This window comes from Monodelphis domestica, chromosome 3 (assembly GCF_027887165.1).
Source record: "Monodelphis domestica isolate mMonDom1 chromosome 3, mMonDom1.pri, whole genome shotgun sequence".
Classification (NCBI taxonomy): domain Eukaryota; kingdom Metazoa; phylum Chordata; class Mammalia; order Didelphimorphia; family Didelphidae; genus Monodelphis; species Monodelphis domestica.
This window is the reverse complement of record NC_077229.1, coordinates 443,139,583-443,161,795: the sequence shown is the minus strand read 5'-3', so window position 1 is coordinate 443,161,795 and position 22,213 is coordinate 443,139,583. Positions and strand designations below refer to the sequence as shown.

The window sequence follows — 22,213 nt, the reverse complement described above, 5'->3', positions numbered from 1 at the left end:
ACTATGCACAAAACTTCATCATTCTAGAAAAGGCTTTTCATAATTTTCTTTTCAGCCAATAATACTGAGTTTAATCATCTTAGAAATCAAACATGGCAGAATTTCTCATAACTGCATTGTTGAATTTTATTAGAGTGATATCCAGGCAAGTGCATTGTTGGTAACTGTTTAGCAGCTAAGTGGCCAAAGAAAGAAGAGAACAATACACTTTGATGTTTAAGCTGAATTATTAGCATTTTCTCCATCACTTTCTTAAGTCTAGGCAAGCAGCAAAACAACAAATCACGCTCTAATTTGTAGCATTTGTTGATTTCCAAGGTGTAAATTTAACAACCAACTCTTGGGAGTTAGTATGAGCTAACTCTAATACACAGAGGTATTACACTAAAGAGATATTAATGGAATACTATTAGGAGGGATGAAGCATCTTTTACAACTGTTGACCCAAGTATTCAGTTGATACTAATTGTATTAGACACAAGATCTTTAGAATTATGAAAAAAAGGAGAGATTATTCCTCTCTATTTCTCACTTTGTATCCACTGTGCAAAATTTCCAATGTAGGCAAATGCTGAGTTATGGAAATTGTCATTCTTGACCCAATAAATTGGAACTATTATAGTATATCAAGTCAAACTACACTTCAGGAATGCTGACTTGAGGATCAATAACTTAGAGGACCACAGTGGATCAGACGAAGTTGCAATTTATGATCAACATAGGCTCATTTTTGTCTTTGTATCTCTAGCACTGAACACCGTGTCTGAGAGCACATGGTACTAAATAAATGCATGAAATGGCAGAGCAGTAGGCACATATGAGATGTATATTGACTTAGTCCTAATGTCTGAAAGCCTAATTATCTGCCTTTGAAATGCAGTTGATTATCCACTTTGGGTCATTATATTCTATTAGGTCCATATAGTGGTTGCTTGTGATTTAAATGGAAAAGTTAAAAATCTTTAACAGTTACTTTGATACATACTTTAATGTATTCAATACTTCATTGATCTGACTCATCACTAATGCAGGAGGATATCACCCTTGTACACCTCTTAGTCTTGGTGATGCCTTTCAATAAATCCCCTTGCGGAAAGATTCCCAACATGTAATAGGCATTCCTCTATTTTAATTTTCTTTTACCTGGCCTGTTACTATGTGCCAGGCATTGGGCTAACTGCTTTATTATTTTTTTTCTCATTTGATTCTCTTAACACCCTGGGGAGATAGGGGCTATTTATTATACCCATTTTATGGAAGAGGAAAACAGAGATTAAATGACTTGCTCAGGGTCACACAGCAAATCAGTGTCTGAGGTTGTATTTGAAATCAGACCTGGTGCTCTATCTACTGTACCACTTAACTGACAATATGATATACAGTGATATACATTTATTACTCTATATTATAGTCTGAGCAATTTTTTCTTTTTTCTAAAAGATATTTTATTTTCCCAATTAAATGCAATACCAATTTTCAACATAAACTTTTTGAAATTATAAGATCCAAATTTCCTTCCTTCCTTCCTTCCTTCCTTCCTTCCTTCCTTCCTTCCTTCCTTCCTTCCTTCCTTCCTTCCTTCCTTCCTTCCTTCCTTCCTTCCTTCCTTCCTTCCTTCCTTCCTTCCTTCCTTCCTTCCTTCCTTCCTTCCTTCCTTCCTTCCTTCCTTCCTTCCTTCCTTCCTTCCTTCCTTCTTCCCTTCCTCTTGGTGATGGTGAACAATTTGATCTGGATTATACCTGTATTATAATGCAAAACATACTTCCATATTGGTCATTTTGGTGAAAGCATACTAATATAATCCACCCCCCAAAAAACCCACAATTAAACTAAAGTGAAAAATCACATGCTTTGATCTTCATTCCAACTCCAACAGTTCTTTCTCTGGAGATAGATAGCATTCTTTTCTTTTTAAAAATTTTTTTATTTAGAATATTTTTCCATGGTTACATGATTCATATTGTCTCTGTCCTCATCCCTCCCTCCTCCAGGAAACAACAAGCAGTTCCATTGGGTTATACATGTATCTTTGTTCAAAACCTATTTCCATGTTACTCAGATTTGCAGTAGAGTGATCTTTTAACATCAAAATGCCAATTGTATTCCCATCAAACCACGTGATTGATCACATTTTTCTTCTGTGTTTCTACTCCCACAGTTCTTCCTTTGGATGTGGATAGCATCTTTCTCATAAGTCCCTCAGAATTGTCCTGGGTCATTGCATTGCTACCAGTAGAGAAGTCCATTAAGTTTGATTGTACCACAGTGTGTCAGTCTCTTTGTACATTGTTCTCCTGGTTCTGCTTCTTTCGCTCTGCATCACTTCCTGGAAGTTCCAGTTCCCATGGAATTCCTCCACTTTATTATTCCTTTGAGCACAATAGTATTCCATCACCAACATTTACCACAATTTGTTCAGCCATTTCCCAATTGAAGAGCATCCCCATATTTTCCAATTTTTTGCCACCACAAAGAGTGCAGCTATGAATATTCTTATACATGTCTTTTTCCTTATTATCTCTTTGGGGTACAAACCCAGCAGTGCTATGGCTGGATCAAAGGGCAGACAGTCTTTTAGCGCCCTTTGGGCATAGTTCCAAATTGCCCTCCAGAATGGTTGGATCAACTCACAACTCCACCAGCAATGCATTAATGTCCTAATTTTGCCACATCCCCTCCAATATTCATTACTTTCTGATGCTGTCATATTAGCCAATTTGCTAGGTGTGAGGTGGTATCTCAGAGTTGTGTTAATTTGCATTTTTCTAATTGAGTGATTTAGAACATTCTTTCATATGATTATTGATAGCTTTGATTTCTTCATCTAAAAATTGCTTGTTTATATCCTTTGACTATTTGTCACTGGAGGATGGAGTGTATGGGGTGCTCAGGGAGGGGTAGCATCTCTGGTATGGAGGGCTTGTCGTACCCTTCTAGGGCAGCTCTCCAGCCTCTGACCCTCACCTGACACCCAGCTCTCACTTGTGGCTCCCAGTAGCTGCTAGCATGTGGCAGTGGCCACACCCCGGGCAACGGCTTCGACAGGCCGGCTAAACCTTGTGAGGGTAGCCATCGGGTCGACGTTGACCCCTGGTGAACCAGGGCTTTGCTCACCCAGCATGTGAAGATTGCTTCGGCTGAACAGATGGAAGAAACCAATAAGAAGGTTCAATGGTTGAGAGGGTGACGCAGCAAGGCACTGTGGAGTGCTTAGGGCGTGTTGGAGCACAAAGGACAACACGGCCATCCAATGCAGCTGAGGAAGTCTCTAGGTGTAACGACTTTTCGTGCCACTGGATCCAGGCTTCCAACGCCGAGAGAGTGGGACTGTCTCTGTGCATCGACTTTTCCACTTAAGTCTTCATGCACAAGTATCTTTGTGCACAAAAACACACAAAGACAATCATCATCCTTGGTTCGAGAGACAACCAGCAACAATGGAGGATGACTTTTATCCTTATACATTTTTTATGAATTGGCTCCTTATGTATTTGAGAAATGAGACCTTTATTAAAGAAATATGCTGTAAAATTTTTTTCCAGTTTGTTGTTTCCTTTCTAATTTTGGTTATGTTGCTTTTGTTTGTACAAACTCTTTAATTTAATGTAATCACAATTATTCATTTTATTTCTTTTAATGTTCTCTAACTCTTGTTTGGCCATATAATTCTTCCCTTCTCCATAGATCTGATAGGTAAACTATTTGTGACCTTAGTTACTTAATTTACTTCACACTCTTTAAGTCTGACCTTATCTTGGTATAGGGTGTGAAATATTGGTCTATGTTTAGTTTCTGCCATTTTACTCAGTTTTCTGCTTTACTCACCAGTACTTTTACTACTGGGGCTACACTGAGGTCATCCTATTCCTGGATATTATGTATCTAATTTATTCCATTGATCTACCATTCTACTTTTTTAGCGAGTTTGTTTTGACAGTTACTGCTTTATAGTACAGCTTCAGATCTGGTACTGGTAGGTCACTTTTCTTCACATTTTTTTTAAGTTCCTTTGATAATCTTGACCTTTTGTTCTTACAGATGAATTTTGTTATTATTTGTTCTAATTTCTTTTTCTATGTTTTTCTAGTTTCCTAGTAATAGTTGGATAGTTTGATTGCTATGTCACCAAATAAGTTAATTAATTTGTATAGAATTGTCATTTTTTATTAGCTCAGACTACCCATAAGCATTTAATTTTTTTCCAGTTATTTAGAGCTGACTTTATTGTGTGAAAAGTGTTTTGTAACTGTGTTCATATAATTCCTGTGTTTCTCTTGGCAAATAGATGTCTAGAATTATTTTAAGTGTAATTTCTCTCTAGCTCTTCCTGCTGGACTTTGTGTTGGTAATATATAGAAATTCTGGTGACTTAAAAGGGGTTTATTTATTTATTTGTTTGTTTGTTTGTTTTTAAACCTTTACCTTCCATCTTGGAATCAATACTGTGTATTGGTTCCCACTCCGAAGAGTGGCTAGGCAATAGGGATTAAATGACTTGCCCAGAGTCACACAGCTGGGAAGTGTCTGAGTATAGATTTGAACCCAGAACCTCCCATCTCTAGGCTTGGCTCTCAATCCACTGAATTACCTAGCTGCCCCCTGAAAAGGGTTTATTTTGCATCCTGCAACTTGGCTAAAGTTATTAATGATTTCAACTAGTTTTTTAGACTTTAGGATTCTCATCATATCATCTGCAAAGAATGATAGTTTAGTTTCCTCAATGCCTGTTTTAATTTCTTTGATTTCTTTTTCTTCTCTTATTGCTAAAATTAGCATTTCTAGTACAATGTTAAATAATAGAAGTGATAATGAGCATTCTTGTTTCACTCCTGATTTTATTGGAAGGCTTCTAGTTTATCCCACTGCAAATGCTGCTTATTAAAGGTTTTAGGTAGATATAATATATCATTTTAAAGAAAGACTAGGCAATATTTTTGTGCGTGTGTGCATGCGTGTGTGTGTGTGTGTGTGTGTGTGTGTGTGTGTGATTGTTATTGCTAAACAGGTCTAGGGGAAAGAGTGCTGAACTTGAAATCAGAAAGACATGAGTTCAATACCCAGTTTGATACTTACTAGCCATATGGCCAAGGGCAAAATCACAACCATTCTAAGCCTCAACTTTCACCTAAGAAAAATGGAAATAAGAATATCTGTAGAATCTACTTCATAGGGTTGTTTTTAGGCTCAAATAAAATAGTATATATAAAGTGTTTTATGCAGCTCAGAATTTTGCCTAAATGTAGTTACTATTTTATTATGCCTCTTTGAGGAAGCTAACTGGTGTGGTAGATGGATGCTGGCATCAGGAAGGCTTCATTCAAATCCAGCCTCAGATACTTAACTAGTTGTTGACCTTGGGCAAGGCACTTAACCTCCATTTGCCTCAGTTTCTTTGCTCTAAAATGGGGATTGGAATAGTACCTAACTCCCAGGGTTGTTGTGAGAATCAAATGAATTACAAAAATGCTAGCTATTATCATCATCATGATTCAACTATTTTGCTCTCTTGTGTGAGTGGTTAGAACAATCTCATGCAGTATTTTGGATTTTAGTGAGGATATTTATGCAATTAGTACTATACCTGCAAAAGGAGAATTCTTGGAACCTTTCATCCAAAGGGAATCTGGCATCTGGGCAGGATGTCTTCTGTGACATCGATAATCAACATAAGTGAGCATATGTTTCTCTGCTTTACACTTTGTTTGATGTTGATACTCAATGGAGCATTGAATAAAATCATTTCCACTGTTGCATCTGTCATTAGTCTTATGTAATGTTGACATAAGTATTGGAGACATTTTGAAGAAATATTTGGGAGCTTTGTTTTGTTTGACTGTCAGCTTCTTTTTAAAAATCAAAAGCACAAAAGATGAGCAGAGTTGGAATCTTCTATTCGCTATACTTCTTGGCCAATTCTATCATACTACCATAGTGGTATGGGTTAGAAAATCATCTGCAAAAAGCTATCCGATCCCTCTTTTAGGTTTTCTTCAAGGATGCTTGTCAAGAATATTGTCATAAAGATTTTATAGACGTGGAGTGGTAGCTTTTGGTGTCTTCTAGGCTACTTTTTTGTTTTATGAAAGCACTGGTTATGATCTTTTTCATTCCTTTAGAAATCTCTTTCCTGAACACTCTTTTTTTTTTGCCCTCTACATTCTCTTCCTTGGGTGATCTCCTTAGTTCCCAAAGGTAAAATGATTATCTATGCATCTGATTCTCATCTCTATATATCCATCCCTTGTGTCTTTCCTGAGTTCCAACTGTGTATCACTAACTGCCTGCTATTTATCTTTAGTATGGTTTCCCATTGGTACCTCAAACTCAAAAAAACCTCAAATTTATCTAGAATAAAATACATTATCTTTGCCTTAAGTCCCTGCTTCCCCCCAATTAAATTTTATTTTATTAAATTAACTTTTATTATCTCTCCTTCCCATCATTCTCCACTGCTGAATTTAAAAAACAATATCTTCTTAACAAATATGCGGTCAAGCAGAACAAATAACCATATTGGCCATGTCTATCCTTATGTGTCTCATTTGGCACCCTTCCCTCAATCAAGTCTCCTTAATTCTGAAGAGGCCATTACCATTCTTTCAGTCACTCAGGTTCATCTTTGACTCCTTCCTCTTCCTTCCTCTCCTATAACCAGTCACCTGCGAAGCTTATTAGCCCTACCTCCTGTAAGGTAAGGAAGAGAGATGCCAGCCTGATTGACAGGATCTCCTGAGAAGCAGCGGGGGAAGGGAGGAGAATGTTGTCAGTTCTGAGAGCTGCCTGGGACTTTGGAAGCCAACTGACAGGAGGAGTTACTTCCAGTCTGGGAAGTGAAGAGGGAAGGTGGTTTTTGTGGTAGTGGAGCCAAGAGCCCAGTTGAGACCTGCCTTCCTTCTGGGACCCCAAAATACCTCCACTGAGACTTTTCAACAGCAGCTACATCACTTCTCAAAAGAATTGAGTTTGGACTCTTTCTGGCTAGAACCAACCAGATCCTTCCCTTGGGATCTCTCTCTCTCACCTGTTTCCTTGAACTGCACCTTAGGATTTAGTTAACTTTAAGAATAAGATTAAGAAGCAGTTGGCAAAAGAAGAGGCCAGGGCACAAAAAGCCTCTGGCCTCCAGACTTTGAAAGCCAATCTGCAAGGGGGGAGACTTTTAAGGCTTCCCTTCATCCACCTTCCTTTTCCCCCTCATACCTTTGCCATCACCTGCCCCAAATAACCTCAGTAAACCATTTGGAAATATTTAGACTTTGGGTTTGGGTTTGTTTTAGGGATCAAGCAAGGGGATTAGGTTCTCACAAGGAGGGGGTTGATTCCAACCCCTGTGGCCCAGTATCTTTGACCAAGGAAGCTATCACTCTTTCCTTGGCAGTTGGTCATATCTAAATCCTTGGGGGCTGGCCATTAATGCCCCCTTGGGAGGGAGAAATTACATGGGGCCATTTTGTCTCACAGAGACAGTTCTGACCTCAGGGGCTATAACTCCTCTGAGGGAGACACAGTGCCACTTCATTGAATCAAATCCCTCTCCAAGCCCTTGTCCTCCATTTCTCAAACAGTGTCCTAGTGGAGTCATATCCTTTCCAAGGAGACAAGACCTGGTTCACCTCTCCCCATAAGTAAAGGAGAAGGAAACCAATCCCTTCACTCTCCTTTCCCTCCTTCCATTCATCTCCTCCATTACACTCCCCGTATCTCCCCACCATTCTCTCCACCAAAATTCCTCATTGAGACTGTTTTCACCTCTTGCCCAGCCCATTACAACAATCTCCTAATTGGCCTTCCTATTTATAAACTCTCCCCTCTGCAACTTATCTTCCATATAGCTACCAAAAAACTTCTTCCTAAAGTCGTTTGAACACGTTATTCCTCTGCTCATGAGATTTCAGTGGCTTCCTGGTGAATCCAAGAGAAAATGCAAAATCTTTAACTGGGCATTTAAAGGGTTTTGCAGCCTGAATGCAATCTACCTTTTTAGGTTTATTACCCATGATTTTCTTTCACACACTTAACCTTCTATCTAGATTGGCCAACCTGATGTTCCCATAAGTGATCATTCTCCATCTCTAACCTCCTTTTTAGACAGCTAGATGATGCAGTGCATAGAACACGGGACTTAAAGTCAAGAAGACCTGTGTTTGAATCCTGTCTCATCCACTTCCTTTCTGTGTGAATGTGGATTAGAGAGTCACTTCTCTCTCAATTTTAGTTTCATCATCTATAAAATGGGGAGAATCCTAGCACCTACTTAGTCTCAGCATTGTTGTGAGGATCAAGAGAGATAATAAATGTTAAAGTATGTTGCAAACCTTAAATTACTAGATAAATGCTAGCTATTATTTATATAGGCTCTCTTGCCAAATTCTTAATTTTCTTCAATACCCATCTCAGAGATGCTTCCTTCAAAAAAACACCTATCCTCAGTGTTCTCAAAATTATCTCAAGTTTACTTATCTGGGTGAATGCTGTTCCCCTTTGTAGAAGGTGAGGTCCTTGAAGGCAGTGGCTTTTTCCCCTTTGTACACCCATGCCTTGCACGTACATAGTTGGTGCTTAGTAAATGCTTACTGAATGAAATTATTCAACCTTGAAATTTCATGCTTTGGTGCCTTTAAAAATATATCATCTCCAGCATGTATTTCTTTTTTATCTTTTGGATATAATTTCCCCTTATTGTTCCCTAGGTTATTTTAAAATGAGCTTTTTAGCAGGTGCTACAGGTGGTGAGTGATGAGAGTCATGGCCATGGGCAGCTGGGAGCCATGGTAGTGACTATATGGATAAGGGGAACAGAATAACAATAGGAAACTTGCCAGAAATAATGACAGTGACAAACGAGGGACACAATGCCAACAGGAGAGGGGGGCCAGTATGGTCAGGAGGTGAAGGAACAAAGCCAAAGTGGGGACAACAGCATGAAGGAGAGAATGCCTGAAAAATGTCACAATCAGCATTTAACACTTTCTTAAAAGGTGGCCATCAGTCACTTAGGCTTATGAGACATAAGACACAGAACAGTTATTTAAGAATAAATGACCGGGGGGCAGCTAGTTGATAGAGAGCCATGCTTAGAGCTGGGAGGTCCTGGGTTCAAATTTGTCCTCCCACCCTTCCTAGCTGTGCTACCCTGGGAAATTCACTTAATTAACCTCAGTTGCCTAACCCTTAGCACTCTTTTGCCTTGGAACCAATACATAGTATTGATTCTATGACAGAAAGTAAGAGTTTAAAAAAGAAACAACCCCCCCCCCAATAAATGACCCAGTAGGAATATGTACCTGAGCACATAGGCAAAAAATTCTGCTTCCAGTATCCCTAGGATTATATATAATTCTCTAGTTTCCTTTCCCCAAGGGGAGAGAGCTGGGGGCTCGGAAGGAAATCTGCCCCTTCTTCTAAAAGACAAGATTACATATTTGCTTTCTGGGATGATTTCTAACTCTGATAGGTTTTTTTAATCAGATAAACTTTTCGAAGAAATGATGATTAGCATGATCTTTACTTTTATTCGCTTCCCACTTTTTCAGAGTTAGCAGATGGGTTGAACAGATGAGGCCAGAGCTGCTTTAATTATCAATGGTATCTTCTCATCTTTATTTCTTCTTCTCTGGCCTTTGCTTTGGCCTTTGCTTTAACCAGTTGATGTTATAACTGTAGGCATAGAGCTGATTCTGACATCATTGTTCATTTATTCAATCAGTCACTTCTGGTCTGTTTCAATTAGCAATAATGGCACCTTGGATAAACCTCATTGGCTACAATACTGCCACTATGCAAAGTTGACTTCTGGCCTGTAATAAGGTATATTACATTTCATTTCTTGTAGTGTCATTTGGTGCTTACCACACTCAGATTCTTCTGACTGAATGTAACAGAAATTACCTTTTTTTTGGGGGGGGGGGTAAAATAGAATGTTGATGATGACCCTGGCCTTCTGGCCATTCCATGAATGGGACACCCTATCTCTCAGTTCCCAGCATTCTCTCTGTCCCTCATGTCTGGAATACTTCCACTCCTCTGCTCTAAAAAACTATGGACATCCTTGAATTCTTTTTAGTCCCAACTAAAATACTACATTCTTCAGGAAGATTTCCCCAATCCCTTTTGGTTCCCTTTTTTGCCCCCTTTTCTGTCCTGCATATTGTTTGATATAGTTGATCACATTGTAAAGTTATGGGCTATCAAAGTATAAATCTGTAAATTTTCAAAATTTATGTGTCTTCATAGGCTTTTTCTAGCTCTTAATTCTCTCCAGTGACTGTTGGCACATGAATGTCACCTCTCTTCATAGTAGCCTTTTTGTTTCTACTCATCATGAGTATAAATTGGAAGAGGAAGGGACAAAGTGTCCCAAGAAATGATGTTTCTTGTTGTCTTTGGCCTATTGACTGACGAAGCTAGCTCCTTTATTTCCCCCTCTGAGGAGAACCCGAGAGCCACCCTTCGACTTAGCTGTGATTTGTTGATTTCTTCTGGTTTCATTTATACCAAGAATGTCAATAGGGGTGTGATTCAATTTCTCCAATAATGTGTGAATGTGTGGATCTTTGGGTGAAGCTGACATGTTCAAAGCAGTTGGTTTATAAATCGTTTAGGAATTATGTAATTCTTAGTATCCTATGCTCCCTTTTCCCCATTCCATTATGGAAGAAGAAATGGGAGAAGACCATAGAGAACCTAGGGCCATTTGCATTGTTGTCTGTTTTATGGGCTGTTATGGCAAAAAAAGGAAAGGAAAAAAAACTTTTCCCCAAAACTTCAGTTCTCAGGAATGTCTCAAAGATCCTCAGAGAGGAGACATTTAGAGGAGATGAACTTTTAGGCTGGCCAAATATTTACAAGCCCCAAAACCCCTGGGCCACTTTTACCCCAACCTGAGGCAGGGCTTGTATGGAGAACCTAAAGGCTAATAGAGGTTAAATGATCTGTTGGTGATGAATAAGATAAATTCACTTAGTGTGGTGTGGGGTCAGAGTCTAAACCAGTTCATGTTTATTTGATGTTTACTCACTGAAAAGTACTTAATAAAATGCTGAGTGAGATAGTGGAGAGTGAGTTGAAAACCTGGGTTAAGACTATAAGTAAAGGGACAGCTAGATGGCACAATGGATGGAGCACTAGCCTTGGAATCGGGAGGACCTAGTTTGAAATCCAGCATCAGACATTTAAGAGTTGTTACTAAGACAGAAGGGAAGGGGTTGAGAAGGATGATTCAGAAAAACCTGGAAAGACCTACGTGAACTGATGCAAAGTGAAGTGAGCAGAACCAGAATGCTGTACACAATAACAGCAATATCATACAATGCACAACTGTGAATGACTTAGCTATTCTCAACAATACAGTCATCCAAGACAATCCCCAAGGACTCATGAGTTTTTAGAGTTGTTACTAGGACAGAAGGTAGGTTTAAAACTGTCCTGGTAACAACTTTCACCTCCAGAGTAAGAACTGATGGAGTCAGAATGCAGACCAAAATATACTATATTTCACTTTCTTAATTTTTTTGTCCGAATTCTTATCTACAAAATGACAAATATGGAAAAGTAGTTTACATTTGTGCACATATATATCACATATATCAGATTTCTTGTCATCTTGGGGACTGGGGAGAAGAGGATGGGGAAGAATTTGGCTCAAATAAAAAGTGTTAAAATTATTTTTGTATATAATTAAGGGGAAAATGAAATATTATTTTTAAAAAGAGACTAAGTTGACAAATCTGTCCTCATAAATTGAGTTACCTCAATGGGAGTTGCCTAGAAGAATAAAAACACAGGTAGGACTGGTTTAAAAAAAACAAACAAAATAAAGCAAAACAAAAAACCAGGGCTTAGTAAGAGCAAGCAGTACCCAGTGGATAGAAAGTTGGCTTAGTAGTCAGGAAGACCTGGGTTCAATTCCTGCCTATGACACATACTGACTGTGTAACTTTGGACAACTCATTTAGCCTCTCAATGCCCTGCCAGCTCTCTGAGACTCTGATTTGGAGGGAGGGCTATAAATTGCCAATTTGTCATAGTAGGAGTTTCTTCATCAGAAGTTTCCTATATCAATGAATTCACAGGTAAAGACCCCAGAACTTAATGTCTGAATTATTCCCTCAACACTTAATTATATATTTAGTCATGATAGCTAATATGAGCCTCATCATAATTGTATTATTCTCTAGAATTGGTATTTAAACTCCCCGTGTACTTCTATCGTTGTTTCCTCTTTAGGAAACCAAGGCTTCTTAAGGTTCTTAAAGGCTGAGCTTGTTATTGTGCTCTCCACAGTGGTGAGTAAACGTTCTTTTTCTGTGCCCAGAGTCTTGGCCAATCCCTCTCCTTTTTTTCCTTTCATTTCTTTTGCCTCATTACTACTGAGCCTGAGCCGGAGCAGAGTAAAGGGAAGCTCTGCAGGGAGTTGTCAGTGATACTCTTATTTCAGACTGAACATACTGGTTTAACCTCTTGACTGCCTCAAGGCATTAGACCTTACTGTACATTTGAGAGGTGCTAAATCTACAGTAGGTGTGGCCCCACTGTCTTCCTGGAACTCCCTTGGTCACTTTTTTTTTTAATTTACCTTTTGTCCTAGTAGCAACTCTAAGACAGAAGGACAAGGGCTAGGCAAACTGGGTTAAGTGACTCGCCCAGGGTCACATAGCTAGGAAGTGTCTGAGGCCAGATTTGAACCCAGGTTCTCTCATCTCTAGGCCTGGCACTCTATCCATTGAACCACCTAACTTCCCTCCTTGGTCACTCTTCATTGATATGGCTCTGTATTTGTCTGCAGCTAGAGAAGACTTGGAAAAAATGTTTTCTAAGGAGAAGCAGTATCTGAAACAAAAGATAAGGATAATAGCTAGCATTTACATAGCATTTTAAGATTTGCAAAATACTTTACATATATTATCTCACTTTATCCTCTCAACAACCCAGTGAAATAGGTGCTCTTATAATTCCCACTTTACAGAAGAGGAAACCTAGGTTAAAAAGAGGTTAAGTGACTTGCAAGTTTCCAAGGTAGAATTTGAACTCAGAACTTTCTGACTACAAAGCTTGACTTTGGTATGGTCTCAAATCATATATGGGAGATTGTTAAATATATAATACAAATATAAGTCACAGAAATGGTGCTTTAAAAATCAGGCTATTGGCAATAGCCCTACTAGGTCTGTATTCCAAAGAGATTTTAAAAAATGGAAAGGACATCTTGTATAAAAAAATATTTATAGTAGCTCTTTTCCTAGTAGCAAAGAATTAGAAATTGAGGGGATGCTCAAGGACTAAACAAGTTGTGGTATATGATTGTGATGGAACACTATTATGCTATAAGAAATGATGATCAGGATGATTTCAGAAAAACCTGGAAAACTGGAACAACCTCCAGGAATTGATGCAGAGTGAGAGGAGCAGAACCAGGAAAACATTGTACACTGTGGTACAATCGAATGTAATGGACTTCTCCATTAGTGACAATGCAGTGATCCTGAACAACCTGGAGGAATCTACAAGAAAAACCACTATCCACATCCAGAGGAAACACTGTGGGAGTAAAAACACCGAAGAAGAATAACTACTTGAATACATGGGTCGAGGGGATATGGTTGGGGATGTAGACTCTAAATGAACATCCTAGTATAAACAACAACATGGAAATAGGTTCTGATCAAGGACACAAGTAATACCCAATGAAATTGCGTGTTGGCTGCGGTAAGGGTGGGTGGAGGGGAGGGAGGGAAATAATGTGATTATTGTAACCAAGGAATAATGTTCTAAATTGACTAAATAAATTAATTCAACTGGGGGAAAAAAAAGAAAAACCTGGAAAGACCTACATGAACTGATACAAAGTGAAGCGAGCAGAACAAGAACAAGAACATTGTATGCCCTAAGGGCAACATAGTAAGATGATTCACTGTGAGTGTCTTAGGTATTCTTTTGGAAAGATCCAAGACAAATTTGAAGGACTTAAACAGAAAAATGCTATCTTCTTCCCGAGAAAGAACTCATGGAGTGTGACTTTTTTATGATTTTTTTACCTTTTTTTTTTAAATTTGCTTAATTGTTTTTGTCTGAATTTTCTCTCACAACATGACCAAAATGGAAGTGTGTTTTTGCATGACTGCCCATATCAAATCACTTGCTTTCACTATTAGGAGAGAGGGGAAGGAAGGAGAGAATTTGGAACTCAAAATTTAAAAATTGAAAGTTAAAATTGTTTTTACATGTAATTGAAAAAACAGAACAAAAAAGCTGAAGCTACTGAATGACTTCAGAATGTGAACCTACTAAATAGAAAGGAAGATGATTGACCAAATTCAGACCAGAGAAAAGTATCCTGTTACATTCACTACACCAGTTAGTGTTGTAGGCGTTTGTTGCTGAGTTAATTTACAGCTCTTCCCATCCTTTGGAGGCAAGAACAGTTTTTGTGTATCTATTTCAAGTGGAATGTTGAGCCATGAAGAAAATAACTACTCCCTCCCCAGCCAGAAAAGGGATTCCCTGATGCTCTAAAAAGCAGTACAAGGAAGCATTCTCATCAAGATCCCCAAAGCTCCAGGAAATCCTTCCTTGGAGATTATTGCATTCAGTCAGTGGTTCAGCAAGCCCTGGTCAAGAATTTACTACGTGCCAGGCACTGGGATAAGGGCTTGGAGTCTGAAGAAAGGCAAAAATAGGATCCCTACCTTCAAGGAACTCACATTCTAATGGAAGATCTATTCAGAGTAAATGGAAGATATGTGAGTGAAAGTGGTAGAGGTGTTTAGGAGAGGAATATAGGAAAGGTGAGATTTGAATTGAATCTAGAAGAAAGCCAGGAGAGCTAGACTTTGGAGCTAAGGAGAGAGGGTATTCCAGATATGGGGGACAGCCAGTGAAAAGGCAATGGAGTGGGGCAGCTAGATGATTCAGTAATTAGAGAGTCAAGCCTGGAAATAGGATATCCTTGGTTCAAATCTGGCTTCAGACACTTTCTAGCTGTGTGACCCTGGGCAAGTCACTTAACCTCAGTTGCTTAGCCTTCCTGCTCTTTTGTCTTGAAACTGATACTTAGTATTGATTCTTAAAAGAAAAAAAATGTAATGGAGTTAGAAGAAAACACATCATTTGCTGCAGCTTTTCTCCCAGGCAGCACAGAAAGACAGAATGAAAAATGCTACAATGGAAAGAACTGGATTGGGTAGGGGGAAGTCAGAGGACCTGTGTTCAAATCCTAACTTTATTATGACTTGTGTGACCTTGGGCAAATTACTTAACTCCTCAGATGGTCCCTCATACATCTCTGATCTCTGTTCCCAATCTACATCAGGCTACATCAGAACTGGGTTTGGCTCCTGCTTCTAGAGCAAGTGTTTTTAAACTATTTTTGTGTGTCATGGACCCCTTTTGGCAGTTTGGTGATGTCTACGGACCCCTTTTTGGAATCATATTTTCCAAATAATCTAAGGAAATATTACATTTCAATTTAAGGATAGTGGAAAAAAGATATAATTTATTTTTCCCACCTAAGTTCACAGATTTCCCCCCTACCCCTTTAAGAATTCTTATTCTAGAGGAAGTGTCTTTTTGTGGTGTAAAAGGTAGAGGAGTGTGGTTAGTTGGAGGAAGAGGTGGTTAACACTCCTGCCAGGATGGTTTCAGATAACCTGGCAACATTTATACTAACTGGTGCAGAGTGAAGTGAACACAATCAGGAGAACGCTGTATATAGCAACAGCAGTATTGTAACAGTGATCAACTGGGAAAGACCTAGCTCTTCTGAGCAATGCAATAATCCAAGGCAATTCCAAAGGACTCAAGATGAAAAATACTAGCCATCTCCAGAGAGAACTGATGAACTCAGTGCAAATTGAAGTAATTTTTTTCACTTTCTTTTTCTTGCTTTTTTTTTGCAGTATAGCTAATATGGAAATGTTTTGCATATATAATTGGCATCATATTTGCTTGCCTTCTCAATGGGAGGGGAAGAATTTGGAACTCAAAAATTTTTCAAAAGGATATTAAAAATAAACAAAAATTAAAAAAGGAAAAAAATAAAACCAGTTTTTGCCAGTAAATTTTCCTTCCCATGCCTGTAAATGAGTAGTTGTGGTAGCAATAATAACATATTTATACAGATCTTAAAGGTTTACAAAGCATTTTACAGATATCCTCTCATTTGAGCCTCATAGTGCTCTGTTGAGATAGATTCTATAGGATTTATTCTATCTCATAGATGAGGAAACTGAGGTTCTGAGAATTTGAAGTGACTTGCCCAAGGACAGACAACTACCAGATGGCAGAGGTCAGACAGATCTTGGTCTTTCTGACCTCAGAGTGTGGCACTGTGTCTACCCTGCCATGATTCCTTCCTGCCCCAAGCCAGGTGTGTGGATCTGTATGTGTGTATTTGTTGGGAGTGAGGTGGTGCAAATAGTATTTAGAGATACAGAATGAAAAGTGGTAAAATGGGCACATAAACAATTGGTTCTGGTCATTGTTTAGTGGGAAAAACATATTTAAAGGCAGAGATTTCATTATTGTTTAATCAATTAGTAATGTCCAACTCTTCATGACCCCATTTGGGATTTCCTTGGCAAAGATACCTGAATGGCTTGCCACTTCCTTTTTCTGTCCATTCTACAGAGAATGAAATTAAGGTAAACGGGGCTAAGTGACTTGCTCAGGATCAAAAAGCTAGTGTCTGAGGCCAGATTTGAAATAAGGTCCTCCTTACCCCAGGTCTGGTATTCTATCCACTGTACTACTCAGCTGCCCCATTGAAGGGAGAGGACATGGATCCAAATCACAGCTCCTCTACTTATTAGCTAAAACTTTATGTCTCTAGACTTTAAAGCCTTTAGGGGCTTTAACCTGTAACATAAGGAGGTTAGACTAAATTTTCTTTGAAGTCCTTTTTAATATCTAAATTCTTTAATCATACATTATTGTTCCTCATTATGGTATGGAGATCGCCCTAGGTTCTCAAAGTTTATACCCAGAACATAAGCTCAGGAAGGCACTATCAAAATGGAAGAATTTCCTGTATGGAGTCAGAGCCATACTCCTTGTCTGACATTACGGATCAGTCTAGGTTAGAATAGAGATGGTCATCATTAGAAGACTAGCTCAAGGTGATGATTTTTTGGACCACAAAAAAATTTTTTTTAATTGAAAAATTGTATCTAATTAATTAATTTAGAATATTTTTCTATGCTTACATGATTCATGTTCTTTCCCTCCCCCCTCCCCCATAGCCTTCGTGCAATTCCACTGGGTTTTACATATGTCATTGATCAAGACCCATTTCCATATTATTGTTAATTGCACTAGAGTGATCATTTAGAGTCTACATCCCCAATCATATCCCCATCAACCCATGTGATCAAGCAGTTGTTTTTCTTCTGTGTTTCTGCTCCCACAGTTCTTTCTCTGAATGTGGATGGTGTTCTTTCTCATAAGTCCCTATGAATTGCCACAAAGATTCTTGAAACTGTCATGAAGAGTTATGAACAAGGTCAGTGGAGATAGTCCCCAGGTCTTTTGAAGTGTTGAAATATTCATAGCATATTTACATTTGTATACTTTCACGGGCTTGAGTTATAGATGCACACAGCATGGGGACACAAGATGGTAAGAGAACAGCCAAGCACACAGAGGGGTATTGGAAAGGACAGGGGAACAGAAAAGCTATCTCAGCTCTCAGCTAATGGAAAGTGTCCTAGACTTAGAGTTACAAAGACCAGCATTTAAATCCTGGACCTCAGTTTCCTTATTTATAAAATGGGTGTGTTATAAGGACTTACTTCACAGGGTTGTGAGAACTGAATGAGAAAACATCAGCAAAACATTTTGTAAACCTTAAAAGTCCTATGTAACTGTTAATAAGATAAACTGCATCCTACTCCCATTCCCCAAAAGCAAACCAATAACTATCTCATGTGTGTCTAACCCCTACTTGTCAAGAACTTGTCTAGAGGCAGCTAGTTAGTGCAGTGGAATAGAGTGCTGGATCCAGCTTCCAGGAAGCTGTTGTTCAGGCATGTCCAGCTCTTCATGACTCCATGGACCAAAGCAAGCCAATGCTATCCATGGATTTTCTTGGCAAAGATACTGGAGTGGTTTGCCATTTCCTTCTCCAGTGGATTAAGGCAAATCGAGGTTAAGTGATTTGACCAGGGATATAGCCAGTAAATGTCTGAGGCTGAATTTGAACTCAGATCTTCCTGACCTCAGGTCCAGTACCCTATTTACTGAGCCACCTAGTTGCCTCCAGTATCAAGAAGACTTTAGTTCAATCCAGCCTCACACACTTACTAGCTGTGTGGCTCTAAGAAAGTCATTTAACCTCTGTCCACCTGTTTTCTCAACTGCAAAATAGAGATAATAATTGCACTTCTCTCCCAGAGTTGTTGTGAGGATCAAATGAGAAAATATTTATAAATTGTTTAGCATGGTGTTAGGCACATAGCAGAAATTTAATAAATATTTATTTCCTTCCTTACTAAATAATAATCAGATAAGGCTTTAACATTTAAAAAATAGATTTATATTTGTTTTGTTAAATATTTCCCAATTACATGTGAAAATATTTCTTACAGTCATTAAAAAAATTTTGAATTTCACATTCTCATCTTCCTGCCTGCCCCATACTCCAACTTGAGAGGGCAAGCAATTTGATATCAGTTATACATAAGAAGCCATGCAAAACACATTTTTGTATTAGCCATGTTGCAAAAGACATAGACAGAAAATCAAACAAGGAAAACAAAGTTTTGAAAAAGCATGCCTCAATCTGCATTCAGAATTAATCAGTTTTTTTTTTTCTGTAGAATTTTTCATCATGGATCCTTTGGACTCGTCTTGGATCATTCTTACAGCATAGCTATTACTGTGTACGATATTTTTCTGCTTCTCTTACTTTATTTTGCATGAGTTGATGTAAGTTTCCCCAGGTTTTTCTGAGACTATTCTACATGTAATTTTTTTATAGCACAATGGTTTTCCAACATAACTGTATATAACAACTTGTTTATCCATTCCCCAATTGATGGACATTCCTCAATTTCCAGTTCTTTATTACCACAAAAAGAGCTACTATAAATATTTTTGAATGAACAGATCCTTTCCCCTTTTCTTTAATCTCTTTGGGGTATAGACCTACCAGTAGTATTGCTGGATCAAAGAGTATACATATTTTTATAGCTTTTTGGGTGTAGTTCCAAACTGTTCTCCTGAATGGTCCATTCACAACTCTACCAACAATTCCTTAGTGTTTCAATTTTTCCATATACCTCCTAGCACTTGTTTCATTTTTTGTCATGTTAACCAATTTGATAGGCATAGGGTGGTATCTCAGAATTATTTCAATTTGTGGTTCTCTAATCAGTAGGGATTTAGAGCATTTTTTATGTGACCATTGATAACTTTAATTTCTTCTTCTGAAAACTGCCCATTCATATCATTTGATCATTTACCAACCAGGGAATAGCTATTATTTTTATAAATTTGGCTCAGTAACCTATACATTTGAGAAATTCAGCCTTTATCAGGGAAACTTGTCATATAAAACTTTTTTCCAGTTTTTTTATTTTCCTTTTAATTTTGGCTGCATTGATTTTGTTTGTGCAGAAGCTTTTTAATTCACAAAGTTTATTACCAAATAAGAGGTAGAGAAGTAAAATAATTTTGATTACATGACTTAAAAAAGCAAAACATACTCATTAGGTCATAAACTCTTCCTTGATATGTAGATCTGACAAGCACATATTCCTATGTTCCCTTAATTTACTTGTGATATCATCCTTCATGTCAATGCCATTTATCCATTTTGTCTTTTTCTTGGTATATGATGTAAAATGTTGGTCTATGCTTTGTTTCTGCCAAATTGCTTTCCTTTTTCCCTAGCAATTTTTGTCACGATAGTGTGTGGATCTTTGGGTCTATAAAACTCAGGATTAATGTAGTCATTTACTACTCTGTATTCCACTGATTCATCAAACTATTTCTTAGTTTTGATTTGTTTTGATGATTACAACTTTGTAATATAGTTTGAAAGCTGATACTGCTAGACTGCATCCCCCTCTCCCCCGTTTTTTTCATTGATTCCCTAGGTATTCTTGACCTTTTCTTCTTCCAGATGAGTTTTATTGTGTTTTTTTTTCTAGCTCTATGAAATAATTATTTAGTAGTTTGACTGAATGGCATTGAATAAGTAAATTAATTTAGGTAGAATTGTCATTTTACTCTACTGACTTGTTCTATCCATGAACAATTAATATTTATCCATTTGTTTAGATGTCTTTATTTTTGTTAAAAATGTTTTGTAATTGTGTTCATATAATCCTTAGGTTTATCTGGGCAGGTCAATTCAAGTATTTTATATTGTCTACACTTATTTTATTTTATTTTTGACATTACTTTTTTATTTGGTCAATTTCAAACATGATTCCTTGGTTACAAAAATCATTTTCTATTCCTCCCTTCCCTTCCCCCACCCCTCCCATAGCCAATGCACAATTCTAGTGGGTATTACATGTATCCTTGATCAGAACCCATTTCCATGTTGTTGGTATTTGCACTAGGATGTTCATTTAGAGTCTACATCCCCAATCTTATCCCCCAGACCCATGTAATCAAGCAGTTGTTTTTCTTTGGTGTTTTTACTCCCACAGTGTTTCTTCTGAATGTGGATAGTGGTTTTTCTCATAGATCCCTATGGGTTGTTCATGATCACTGCAACTAATGGAGAAGTCCATTACATTCGGTTGTACCACAGTGTATCAGTCTCTTTGTACATTGTTCTCCTGGTTCTGCTCCTCTCACTCTGCATCACTTCCTGGAGGTTGTTCCAGTCTCCATGGAATTCCTTCACTTTATTATTCTTTTGAGCACAATAGTATTCCATCACCAACATACACCACAATTTCTTCAGCTATTCTCCAATTGAAGGGCATCCTCTCATTTTCCAGTTTTTTGCCACCACAAAGAGTGCAGCTATGAATATTCTTGTACATGTCTTTTTCCTTATTATCTCTTTGGGGTACAAACCCAGTAGTGCTATGGCTGGATCAAAGGGCAGACAGTCTTTTAGTGCCCTTTGGGCATAGTTCCAAATTGCCCTCCAGAATGGTTGGATCAATTCACAACTCCACCAGCAATGCATTAATGTCCCAACTTTGCCACATGGCCTCCAGGATTCATTACTTTCCTTTGCTGCCATGTTAGCCAATCTGCTAGGTGTGAGGTGATACCTCAGAGTTGTTTTGATTTACATCTCTCTGATTATAAGAGATTTAGAACACCTTTTTCATGTGTTTATTAATAGTTTTGATTTCTTTAACTGAAAATTGCCTATTCATGTCCCTTGCCCATTTATCAATTGGAGAATGGCTTGATTTTTTTGTACAACTGGTTTAGCTCTTTATAGATTTGAGTAATTAGACCTTTGTCAGAGGTTTTTGTTATGAAGATTGTTTCCCAATTTGTTGCTCCCCTTCCAATTTTGGTTGCACTGGTTTTATTTGTACAAAAACTTTTTTTTTGTACTTTAATGTTTTTTTTTTAATTTTTATTTGGTCATTTCCAAACATTATTCATTAGAAACAAAGATCATTTTCTTTTCTTCCCTCCCCCCCTCCCACCACCTCTCCCACAGCCGACGTGCAATTCCACTGGGTATCACATGTGTTCTTGATTCAAACCCATTTCCATGTTGTTGGTATTTGCATTAGAGTGTTCATTTAGAGTCTCTCCTCAGTCATATCCCCTCCACCCCTGTAGTCAAACAGTTGCTTTTCATTGGTATTTTTACTTCCACAGTTTATCTTCTGCTTGTGGATAGTGTTTTTTAGATCCCTGCAGATTGTTCAGGGACACTGCATTGCCACTAATGGAGAAGTCCATTACCTTCGATTGTACCACAATGTATCAGTCTCTGTGTACAATGTTTTCCTGGTTCTGCTCCTTTCGCTCTGCATCACTTCCTGGAGGTTGTTCCAGTCTCCATGGAATTCCTCCACTTAATTATTCCTTTGAGCACAATAGTATTCCATCACCAACATATACCACAATTTGTTTAGCCATTCCCCAATTGAAGGGCATCTCCTCATTTTCCAGTTTTTGGCCACCACAAATTGTGCAGCTATGAATATTCTTTTACAAGTCTTTTTCCTTATTATCTCTTTGGGGTACAAGCCCAGCAGTGCTATGGCTGGATCAAAGGGCAGACAATCTT

At 38.1% G+C, this 22,213-nt stretch overlaps 1 pseudogene; it reads right to left on the bottom strand.

Annotated features, from left to right (window-relative positions):
* Nucleotides 1-9,718: 9,718 nt before the first annotated feature.
* On the bottom strand, nucleotides 9,719-9,787 carry LOC130458699 (U4 spliceosomal RNA; annotated as a pseudogene).
* Between the last annotated feature and the right edge of the window lie 12,426 nt (nucleotides 9,788-22,213).